Source organism: Lolium perenne, chromosome 1, assembly GCF_019359855.2.
Source record: "Lolium perenne isolate Kyuss_39 chromosome 1, Kyuss_2.0, whole genome shotgun sequence".
Taxonomy (NCBI): Eukaryota; Viridiplantae; Streptophyta; class Magnoliopsida; order Poales; family Poaceae; genus Lolium; species Lolium perenne.
In genome coordinates, this window is record NC_067244.2 from 244,256,035 (window position 1) to 244,267,345 (window position 11,311).

Here is an 11,311-nt window from a genome sequence, read left to right on the forward strand (position 1 = left end):
AGAGAGAAGGAGAGAAAGAATGGCTGGTTGGGGAGTTTCCCCCGATCAGCCCGACTCCTTGACGAAGCCGTCCATGCGGTATGGGCTGATGGTATGGGGCAAACCCGCCCGTACCGATGGTCGTCACCATTGGATGTGTCGGTTCACGTATGACCACACTTGGATCTGGTACAGGCGGATGGTACGGTCGTACGTCAACGTCCCGTGGTGCCAAGAGTGGTTCAAATCTTCCACAATCGGCTGCATGTAGACACTCAAGTTCTTCCCCGGGTAATGGGGCCCTGGAATGATCAGCGACAGAAACATGGTCTTCCTCGTCATTAGGACTCCGGGAGGGAGATTGAGCGGAATTACAAACACGGGCCAACAACTGTAATTGGAATTCGACATACCATATGGATTGAAGCCATCTGTAGCTATCGCAATTCTGACATTCCGAGCATCTGCTGCCATATGGGGGTATTTTCTATCAAAGTTCTTCCATGCATTGCCATCAGATGGATGTCCCATCTTCGTCCGCCCCTGATTGTCCTTTATTCGAGTCCCCATCTTGTGCCACGTCATCTGTTTGGCGGTCTCCTCAGTCAAGTAAAGCCGCTGGATTCTTTTTATGAATGGGAGATACCGAAGAATCGACTTTGCGATCTTTGACTGCCTCACCTGACCATCCTTTCCCGTTACCTCTTCATACCTAGAGGCCTTACAAATGGGACAGTACTTGTCCTCCGCAAACTGTTTCCAGAAGAGAACACAGCCATTTTCACAACAGTCTATCCTTTGATAATCCATGTTGAGCGCCGACATGAGTTGCCTCGTCTCGTGCAGGCTTTTAGGCAGACAATGCCCTTTGGGCAACATGTTACCAGTTGTTTTCAGACTTGCTTCGAAGCCGTCACGGGTGGTGTTGTACCGGGTCTTGTCGGCTAGACATTGGGAGATGGCATCGAGCTGAGAAATCTCGGCGCCATCGTACAGAGGCGTCTTAGCAGCGGCTATCATATCATAGAAGGCCTTCTCGGAAGGCTCTGGTTCCTCCCGGTTACGGAGGTTCCTCCGGTTACGGCGGTTCCTCCCGTGAAGGTGGCGACTCTGGCATGTGGGCATCGACAAGATCATCTAGAAAGTCTCTAACCCCATCGTACTCATTGCCATTGAGCCGCTGCCGCATCACCTCACCTCTGTCACGTTCGTGCTCATCAAAGTCGATCTGCGTGACGTAACGAGGCATATACCCATAGAACTCCGGACGAGATAGCCCTGTTCGTGAAGGGTTCTCCAAGATAATTGCCGTATCCCAGTTCCGTCTTTTGCAGTGGTCACTAGGACACATAAAATGACGCCACGCGGCTCCGCTCGATTTTTTGGCTCCGTTTGCTTTGCCAAGCTAGCAAAAACGGGGCCGCCGGGACATGCGGTATGGCCGTACCGGGCGCGCGCGTGCACCCGTCCGCCAACGCGCGAAACGGAAAACATTTAGCACATAAAATGACGCGTCCTAGACCTAAAAACATTTTTCCCTCCATTTATTGAGCGAAGGAAAGTGTCGCCCCAGTTCAAATCCGGACAGTTTCCAGCGGATTCGGCGGGAGCACCGCAGGAAGCGGGTGGGATTCCCAGATGGCTTCCGCGCGCATATGGCATGTGATAGGTGGTGCGTAGGAGGTATCCTACCGCCGCGCGGAGGTCCCGCGCGATACTGAAATGCGCACCATGTAGCTGCTTCACAAAAAAAAAGCCCTTCCGGCACCCCGAAAATGGAAAAACCGTCGCCCGTGGTTCGGATTGGAAATCCGCGACCGGGGCCTTGCTTCCCATCCTAAGGCCCACGCACGTGCCAAATATGGCCTCGTTCCGACAAACTATGTGGTGAAACGGGCCGTTTCCTACTCATTTCCCCTAAAAGCCATAGAACTCCGGACGAGATAGCCACATTCGTGAAGGGTTCTCCAAGATAATTGCCGTATCCAGTTCCGTCTTTTGCGTGGTCACTAGGACACATAAAATGACGCCACGCGGCTCCGCTCGATTTTTGGCTCCGTTTGCTTTGCCAAGCTGCGCAAAACGGGGCCAACGGGACATGCGGTATGGCCGTGCGGGCGCGCGCGTGCACCCGTCCGCCAACGCGCGAAACGGAAAACATTTAGCACATAAAATGACGCGTCCTAGACCTAAAAACATTTTTCCCTCCATTTATTGAGCGAAGGAAAGTGTCGCCGATTCAAATCCGGACGGTTTCCGGCGGATTCGGCGGGGCACCGCAGAAGCGGGTGGGATTCCCAGATGGCTTCCGCGCGCATATGGCATGTGATAGGTGGTGCGTAGGAGGTATCCTACCGCCGCGCGGAGGTCCCGCGCGATCTTGAAATGCGCACCATGTAGCTGCTTCACAAAAAAAGCCCTTCCGGCACCGAAAATGGAAAAACCGTCGCCCGTGGTTCGGATTGGAAATCCACGACCGGGGCCTTGCTTCCATCCTAAGGCCCACGCACGTGCCAAATATGGCCTCGTTCCGACAAACTATGTGGTGAAACGGGCCGTTTCCTACTCATTTCCCCTAAAAGCCATAGAACTCCGGACGAGATAGCCCTGTTCGTGAAGGGTTCTCCAAGATAATTGCCGTATCCAGTTCCGTCTTTTGCGGTGGTCACTAGGACACATAAAATGACGCCACGCGGCTCCGCTCGATTTTTTGGCTCCGTTTGCTTTGCCAAGCTGCATAAAGCAGGGCCGCCGGGACATGCGGTATGGCCGTACCGGGCGCGCGCGTGCACCCGTCCGCCAACGCGCGAAACGGAAAACATTTAGCACATAAAATGACGCGTCCTAGACCTAAAAACATTTTTCCCTCCATTTATTGAGCGAAGGAAAGTGTCGCCGGTTCAAATCCGGACGGTTTCCGGCGGATTCGGCGGGGCACCGCGGGAAGCGGGTGGGATTCCCGGATGGCTTCCGCGCGCATATGGCATGTGATAGGTGGTGCGTAGGAGGTATCCTACCGCCGCGCGGAGGTCCGCGCGATGCGAAATGCGCACCATGTAGCTGCTTCACAAAAAAAGCCCTTAGGCACCCCGAAAATGGAAAAACCGTCGCCGTGGTTGGATTGGAAATCCGCGACCGGGGCCTTGCTTCCCATCCTAAGGCCCACGCACGTGCCAAATATGGCCTCGTTCCGAGCAAACTATGTGGTGAAACGGGCCGTTTCCTACTCATTTCCCCTAAAAGCCATAGAACTCCGGACGAGATAGCCCTGTTCGTGAAGGGTTCTCCAAGATAATTGCCGTATCCCGATTCCGTCTTTTGCGGTGGTCACTAGGACACATAAAATGACGCCACGCGGCTCCGCTCGATTTTTGGCTCCGTTTGCTTTGCCAAGCTGCAAAACGGGGCCGCGGGACATGCGGTATGGCCGTACCGGGCGCGCGCGTGCACCCGTCCGCCAACGCGCGAAACGGAAAACATTTAGCACATAAAATGACGCGTCCTAGACCTAAAAACATTTTTCCCTCCATTTATTGAGCGAAGGAAAGTGTCGCCCCGGTTCAAATCCGGACGGTTTCCGGCGGATTCGGCGGGGCACCGCAGGAAAGCGGGTGGGATTCCCGAGATGGCTTCCGCGCGCATATGGCATGTGATAGGTGGTGCGTAGGAGGTATCCTACCGCCGCGCGGAGGTCCCGCGCGATACTGAAATGCGCACCATGTATTGCTTCACAAAAAAAAGCCCTTCCGGCACCCGAAAATGGAAAAACCGTCGCCGTGGTTCGGATTGGAAATCCGCGACCGGGGCCTTGCTTCCCATCCTAAGGCCCACGCACGTGCCAAATATGGCCTCGTTCCGACAAACTATGTGGTGAAACGGGCCGTTTCCTACTCATTTCCCCTAAAAGCCATAGAACTCCGGACGAGATAGCCCTGTTCGTGAAGGGTTCTCCAAGATAATTGCCGTATCCCAGTTCCGTCTTTTGCGGTGGTCACTAGGACACATAAAATGACGCCACGCGGCTCCGCTCGATTTTTGGCTCCGTTTGCTTTGCCAAGCTGCGCAAAACGGGGCCGCCGGGACATGCGGTATGGCCGTACCGGGCGCGCGCGTGCACCCGTCCGCCAACGCGCGAAACGGAAAACATTTAGCACATAAAATGACGCGTCCTAGACCTAAAAACATTTTTCCCTCCATTTATTGAGCGAAGGAAAGTGTCGCCCCTGTTCAAATCCGGACAGTTTCCAGCGGATTCGGCGGGGCACCGCAGGAAGCGGGTGGGATTCCCAGATGGCTTCCGCGCGCATATGGCATGTGATAGGTGGTGCGTAGGAGGTATCCTACCGCCGCGCGGAGGTCCCGCGCGATGCTGAAATGCGCACCATGTAGCTGCTTCACAAAAAAAAGCCCTTAGGCACCCGAAAATGGAAAAACCGTCGCCGTGGTTCGGATTGGAAATCCGCGACGGGGGCCTTGCTTCCCATCCTAAGGCCCACGCACGTGCAAATATGGCCTCGTTCCGAGCAAACTATGTGGTGAAACGGGCCGTTTCCTACTCATTTCCCCTAAAAGCCATAGAACTCCGGACGAGATAGCACATATCGTGAACGCAACTCCAAGATAAATGCCCTAACCCAGAACCCTCTTATGCAGTGGTAACAATGACACATAAAATGACGCCACGCGGCTCCGCTCGATTTTTGGCTCCGTTTGCTTTGCCAAGCTGCGCAAAACGGGGCCGCGGGACATGCGGTATGGCCGTACGGGCGCGCGCGTGCACCCGTCCGCCAGCGCGAAACGGAAAACATTTAGCACATAAAATGACGCGTCCTAGACCTAAAAACATTTTTCCCTCCATTTATTGAGCGAAGGAAAGTGTCGCCCAGTTCAAATCCGGACGGTTTCCGGCGGATTCGGCGGGGCACCGCGAGGAAGCGGGTGGGATTCCCGGATGGCTTCCGCGCGCATATGGCATGTGATAGGTGGTGCGTAGGAGGTATCCTACCGCCGCGCGGAGGTCGCGCGATACTGAAATGCGCACCATGTAGGCTGCTTCACAAAAAAAGCCCTTCCGGCACCCCGAAAATGGAAAAACCGTCGCCGTGGTTCGGATTGGAAATCCGCGACCGGGGCCTTGCTTCCCATCCTAAGGCCCACGCACGTGCTCAAATATGGCCTCGTTCCGAGCAAACTATGTGGTGAAACGGGCCGTTTCCTACTCATTTCCCCTAAAAGCCATAGAACTCCGGACGAGATAGCCCTGTTCGTGAAGGGTTCTCCAAGATAATTGCCGTATCCAGTTCCGTCTTTTGCGGTGGTCACTAGGACACATAAAATGACGCCACGCGGCTCCGCTCGATTTTTTGGCTCCGTTTGCTTTGCCAACTGCGCAAAACGGGGCCGCGGGACATGCGGTATGGCCGTACCGGGCGCGCGCGTGCACCCGTCCGCCAACGCGCGAAACGGAAAACATTTAGCACATAAAATGACGCGTCCTAGACCTAAAAACATTTTTCCCTCCATTTATTGAGCGAAGGAAAGTGTCGCGGTTCAAATCCGGACGGTTTCCGGCGGATTCGGCGGGGCACCGCGAGGCGGGTGGGATTCCCGGATGGCTTCCGCGCGCATATGGCATGTGATAGGTGGTGCGTAGGAGGTATCCTACCGCCGCGCGGAGGTCCCGCGCGATGCTGAAATGCGCACCATGTAGCTGCTTCACAAAAAAAGCCCTTAGGCACCCGAAAATGGAAAAACCGTCGCCCGTGGTTCGGATTGGAAATCCGCGACCGGGGCCTTGCTTCCCATCCTAAGGCCCACGCACGTATCAAATATGGCCTCGTTCGACAAACTATGTGGTGAAACGGGCCGTTTCCTACTCATTTCCCCTAAAAGCCATAGAACTCCGGACGAGATAGCCCTGTTCGTGAAGGGTTCTCCAAGATAATTGCCGTATCCCAGTTCCGTCTTTTGCAGTGGTCACTAGGACACATAAAATGACGCCACGCGGCTCCGCTCGATTTTTGGCTCCGTTTGCTTTGCCAAGCTAGCAAAACGGGGCCGCCGGGACATGCGGTATGGCCGTACCGGGCGCGCGCGTGCACCCGTCCGCCAACGCGAAACGGAAAACATTTAGCACATAAAATGACGCGTCCTAGACCTAAAAACATTTTCCCTCCATTTATTGAGCGAAGGAAAGTGTCGCCGGTTCAAATCCGGACAGTTTCCAGCGGATTCGGCGGGGCACCGCAGGAAGCGGGTGGGATTCCCAGATGGCTTCCGCGCGCATATGGCATGTGATAGGTGGTGCGTAGGAGGTATCCTACCGCCGCGCGGAGGTCCCGCGCGATACTGAAATGCGCACCATGTAGCTGCTTCACAAAAAAAGCCCTTAGGCACCCGAAAATGGAAAAACCGTCGCCCGTGGTTCGGATTGGAAATCCGCGACCGGGGCCTTGCTTCCCATCCTAAGGCCCACGCACGTGACAAATATTGCCTCGTTCCGACAAACTATGTGGTGAAACGGGCCGTTTCCTACTCATTTCCCCTAAAAGCCATAGAACTCCGGACGTGATAGGCCTGTTCGTGAAGGGTTCTCCAAGATAATTGCCGTATCCAGTTCCGTCTTTTGCGGTGGTCACTAGGACACATAAAATGACGCCACGCGGCTCCGCTCGATTTTTGGCTCCGTTTGCTTTGCCAAGCTGCGCAAAACGGGGCCGCCGGGACATGCGGTATGGCCGTACCGGGCGCGCGCGTGCACCCGTCCGCCAGCGCGAAACGGAAAACATTTAGCACATAAAATGACGCGTCCTAGACCTAAAAACATTTTTCCCTCCATTTATTGAGCGAAGGAAAGTGTCGCCCCGGTTCAAATCCGGACGGTTTCCGGCGGATTCGGCGGAGCACCGCAGGAAGCGGGTGGGATTCCCCGGATGGCTTCCGCGCGCATATGGCATGTGATAGGTGGTGCGTAGGAGGTATCCTACCGCCGCGCGGAGGTCCCGCGCGATACTGAAATGCGCACCATGTAGCTGCTTCACAAAAAAAGCCCTTAGGCACCCCGAAAATGGAAAAACCGTCGCTCGTGGTTCGGATTGGAAATCCGCGACCGGGGCCTTGCTTCCCATCCTATGGCCCACGCTCGTGGCAAATATGGCCTCGTTCCGACAAACTATGTGGTGAAACGGGCCGTTTCCTACTCATTTCCCCTAAAAGCCATAGAACTCCGGACAGAGATAGCCACATTCGTGAAGGGTTCTCCAAGATAATTGCCGTATCCAGTTCCGTCTTTTGCGGTGGTCACTAGGACACATAAAATGACGCCACGCAGCTCCGCTCGATTTTGGCTCCGTTTGCTTTGCCAGCTGCGCAAAACGGGGCCGCCGGGACTATGCGGTATGGCCGTACGAGGCGCGCGCGTGCACCCGTCCGCCAGCGCGAAACGGAAAACATTTAGCACATAAAATGACGCGTCCTAGACCTAAAAACATTTTTCCCTCCATTTATTGAGCGAAGGAAAGTGTCGCCCCGGTTCAAATCCGGACGGTTTCCGAGCGGATTCGGCGGAGCACCGCGAGAGCGGGTGGGATTCCCGGATGGCTTCCGCGCGCATATGGCATGTGATAGGTGGTGCGTAGGAGGTATCCTACCGCGCGCGGAGGGTCCCGCGCGATCTTGAAATGCGCACCATGTAGTTGCTTCACAAAAAAAGCCCTTAGGCACCCGAAAATGGAAAAACCGTCGCCCGTGGTTCGGATTGGAAATCCGTGACCGGGGCCTTGCTTCCCATCCTAAGGCCCACGCACGTGCAAATATGGCCTCGTTCGACAAACTATGTGGTGAAACGGGCCGTTTCCTACTCATTTCCCCTAAAAGCCATAGAACTCCGGACGAGATAGCCCTGTTCGTGAAGGGTTCTCCAAGATAATTGCCGTATCCAGTTCCGTCTTTTGCGGTGGTCACTAGGACACATAAAATGACGCCACGCAGCTCCGCTCGATTTTTGGCTCCGTTTGCTTTGCCAACTGCGCAAAACGGGGCCGCCGGGACATGCGGTATGGCCGTGGCGGGCGCGCGCGTGCACCCGTCCGCCAGCGCGAAACGGAAAACATTTAGCACATAAAATGACGCGTCCTAGACCTAAAAACATTTTTCCCTCCATTTATTGAGCGAAGGAAAGTGTCGCCCCAGTTCAAATCCGGACAGTTTCCAGCGGATTCGGCGGGCACCGCGAGAGCGGGTGGGATTCCCGAGATGGCTTCCGCGCGCATATGGCATGTGATAGGTGGTGCGTAGGAGGTATCCTACCGCCGCGCGGAGGTCCCGCGCGATCTTGAAATGCGCACCATGTAGCTGCTTCACAAAAAAAAAGCCCTTAGGCACCCGAAAATGGAAAAACCGTCGCCCGTGGTTCGGATTGGAAATCCGCGACCGGGGCCTTGCTTCCCATCCTAAGGCCCACGCACGTGCCAAATATGGCCTCGTTCCGACAAACTATGTGGTGAAACGGGCCGTTTCCTACTCATTTCCCCTAAAAGCCATAGAACTCGGACGAGATAGCCACTGTTCGTGAAGGGTTCTCCAAGATAATTGCCGTATCAGTTCCGTCTTTTGCGGTGGTCACTAGGACACATAAAATGACGCCACGCGGCTCCGCTCGATTTTTGGCTCCGTTTGCTTTGCCAAGCTGCATAAAACGGGGCAGCCGGGACATGCGGTATGGCCGTACCGGGCGCGCAGCGTGCACCCGTCCGCCAGCAGCGAAACGGAAAACATTTAGCACATAAAATGACGCGTCCTAGACCTAAAAACATTTTCCCTCCATTTATTGAGCGAAGGAAAGTGTCGCGGTTCAAATCCGGACGGTTTCCGGCGGATTCGGCGGGGCACCGCAGAAGCGGGTGGGATTCCCGAGATGGCTTCCGCGCGCATATGGCATGTGATAGGTGGTGCGTAGGAGGTATCCTACCGCCGCGCGGAGGTCCCGCGCGATACTGAAATGCGCACCATGTATTGCTTCACAAAAAAAGCCCTTAGGCACCCGAAAATGGAAAAACCGTCGCCGTGGTTCGGATTGGAAATCCGCGACCGGGGCCTTGCTTCCCATCCTAAGGCCCACGCACGTGCTCAAATATGGCCTCGTTCCGACAAACTATGTGGTGAAACGGGCCGTTTCCTACTCATTTCCCCTAAAAGCCATAGAACTCCGGACGAGATAGCCTGTTCGTGAAGGGTTCTCCAAGATAATTGCCGTATCCAGTTCCGTCTTTTGCGGTGGTCACTAGGACACATAAAATGACGCCACGCGGCTCCGCTCGATTTTTGGCTCCGTTTGCTTTGCCAGCTGCGCAAAAACGGGGCGCCGGGACATGCGGTATGGCCGTACCAGGCGCGCGCGTGCACCCGTCCGCCAGCGAAACGGAAAACATTTAGCACATAAAATGACGCGTCCTAGACCTAAAAACATTTTCCCTCCATTTATTGAGCGAAGGAAAGTGTCGCCCCGGTTCAAATCCGGACGGTTTCCGGCGGAGTTCGGCGGGGCACCGCAGAAGCGGGTGGGATTCCCGGATGGCTTCCGCGCGCATATGGCATGTGATAGGTGGTGCGTAGGAGGTATCCTACCGCCGCGCGGAGGTCCCGCGCGATGAAATGCGCACCATGTAGCTGCTTCACAAAAAAAGCCCTTAGGCACGAAAATGGAAAAACCGTCGCCGTGGTTCGGATTGGAAATCCGCGACCAGGGGCCTTGCTTCCCATCCTAAGGCCCACGCACGTGCCAAATATGGCCTCGTTCGACAAACTATGTGGTGAAACGGGCCGTTTCCTACTCATTTCCCCTAAAAGCCATAGAACTCGGACGAGATAGCCCTGTTCGTGAAGGGTTCTCCAAGATAATTGCCGTATCCAGTTCCGTCTTTTGCAGTGGTCACTAGGACACATAAAATGACGCCACGCGGCTCCGCTCGATTTTTGGCTCCGTTTGCTTTGCCAGCTACGCAAAAGCAGGGCGCGGGACTATCTTGTATGGCCGTGCAGGCGCGCGTGCACCCGTCCGCCAGCAGCGAAACGGAAAACATTTAGCACATAAAATGACGCGTCCTAGACCTAAAAACATTTTTCCCTCCATTTATTGAGCGAAGGAAAGTGTCGCCGGTTCAAATCCGGACGGTTTCCGGCGGATTCGGCGGAGCACCGCGAGAAGCGGGTGGGATTCCCGAGATGGCTTCCGCGCGCATATGGCATGTGATAGGTGGTGCGTAGGAGGTATCCTACCGCCGCGCGGAGGTCCCAGCAGCGATACTTGAAATGCGCACCATGTAGCTGCTTCACAAAAAAAGCCCTTAGGCACCCCGAAAATGGAAAAACCGTCGCCCGTGGTTCGGATTGGAAATCCGCGACCGGGGCCTTGCTCCCATCCTAAGGCCCACGCACGTGTCAAATATGGCCTCGTTCCGACAAACTATGTGGTGAAACGGGCCGTTTCCTACTCATTTCCCCTAAAAGCCATAGAACTCGGACGAGATAGCCTGTTCGTGAAGGGTTCTCCAAGATAATTGCCGTATCCAGTTCCGTCTTTTGCGGTGGTCACTAGGACACATAAAATGACGCCACGCGGCTCCGCTCGATTTTTGGCTCCGTTTGCTTTGCCAAGCTGCGCAAAACGGGGCCGCCGGGACATGCGGTATGGCCGTGCCGGGCGCGCGCGTGCACCCGTCCGCCAAGCGCGAAACGGAAAACATTTAGCACATAAAATGACGCGTCCTAGACCTAAAAACATTTTTCCCTCCATTTATTGAGCGAAGGAAAGTGTCGCCGGTTCAAATCCGGACAGTTTCCGGCGGATTCGGCGAGGCACCGCGAAGCGGGTGGGATTCCCGGATGGCTTCCGCGCGCATATGGCATGTGATAGGTGGTGCGTAGGAGGTATCCTACCGCCGCGCGGAGGTCCCGCGCGATACTGAAATGCGCACCATGTAGCTGCTTCACAAAAAAAGCCCTTCGGCACCCGAAAATGGAAAAACCGTCGCCGTGGTTGGATTGGAAATCCGCGACCGGGGCCTTGCTTCCCATCCTAAGGCCCACGCACGTGCAAATATGGCCTCGTTCCGACAAACTATGTGGTGAAACGGGCCGTTTCCTACTCATTTCCCCTAAAAGCCATAGAACTCCGGACGAGATAGCCCTGTTCGTGAAGGGTTCTCCAAGATAATTGCCGTATCCAGTTCCGTCTTTTGCGGTGGTCACTAGGACACATAAAATGACGCCACGCGGCTCCGCTCGATTTTTGGCTCGTTTGCTTTGCCAAGCTGCGCAAAACGGGGCCGCGGGA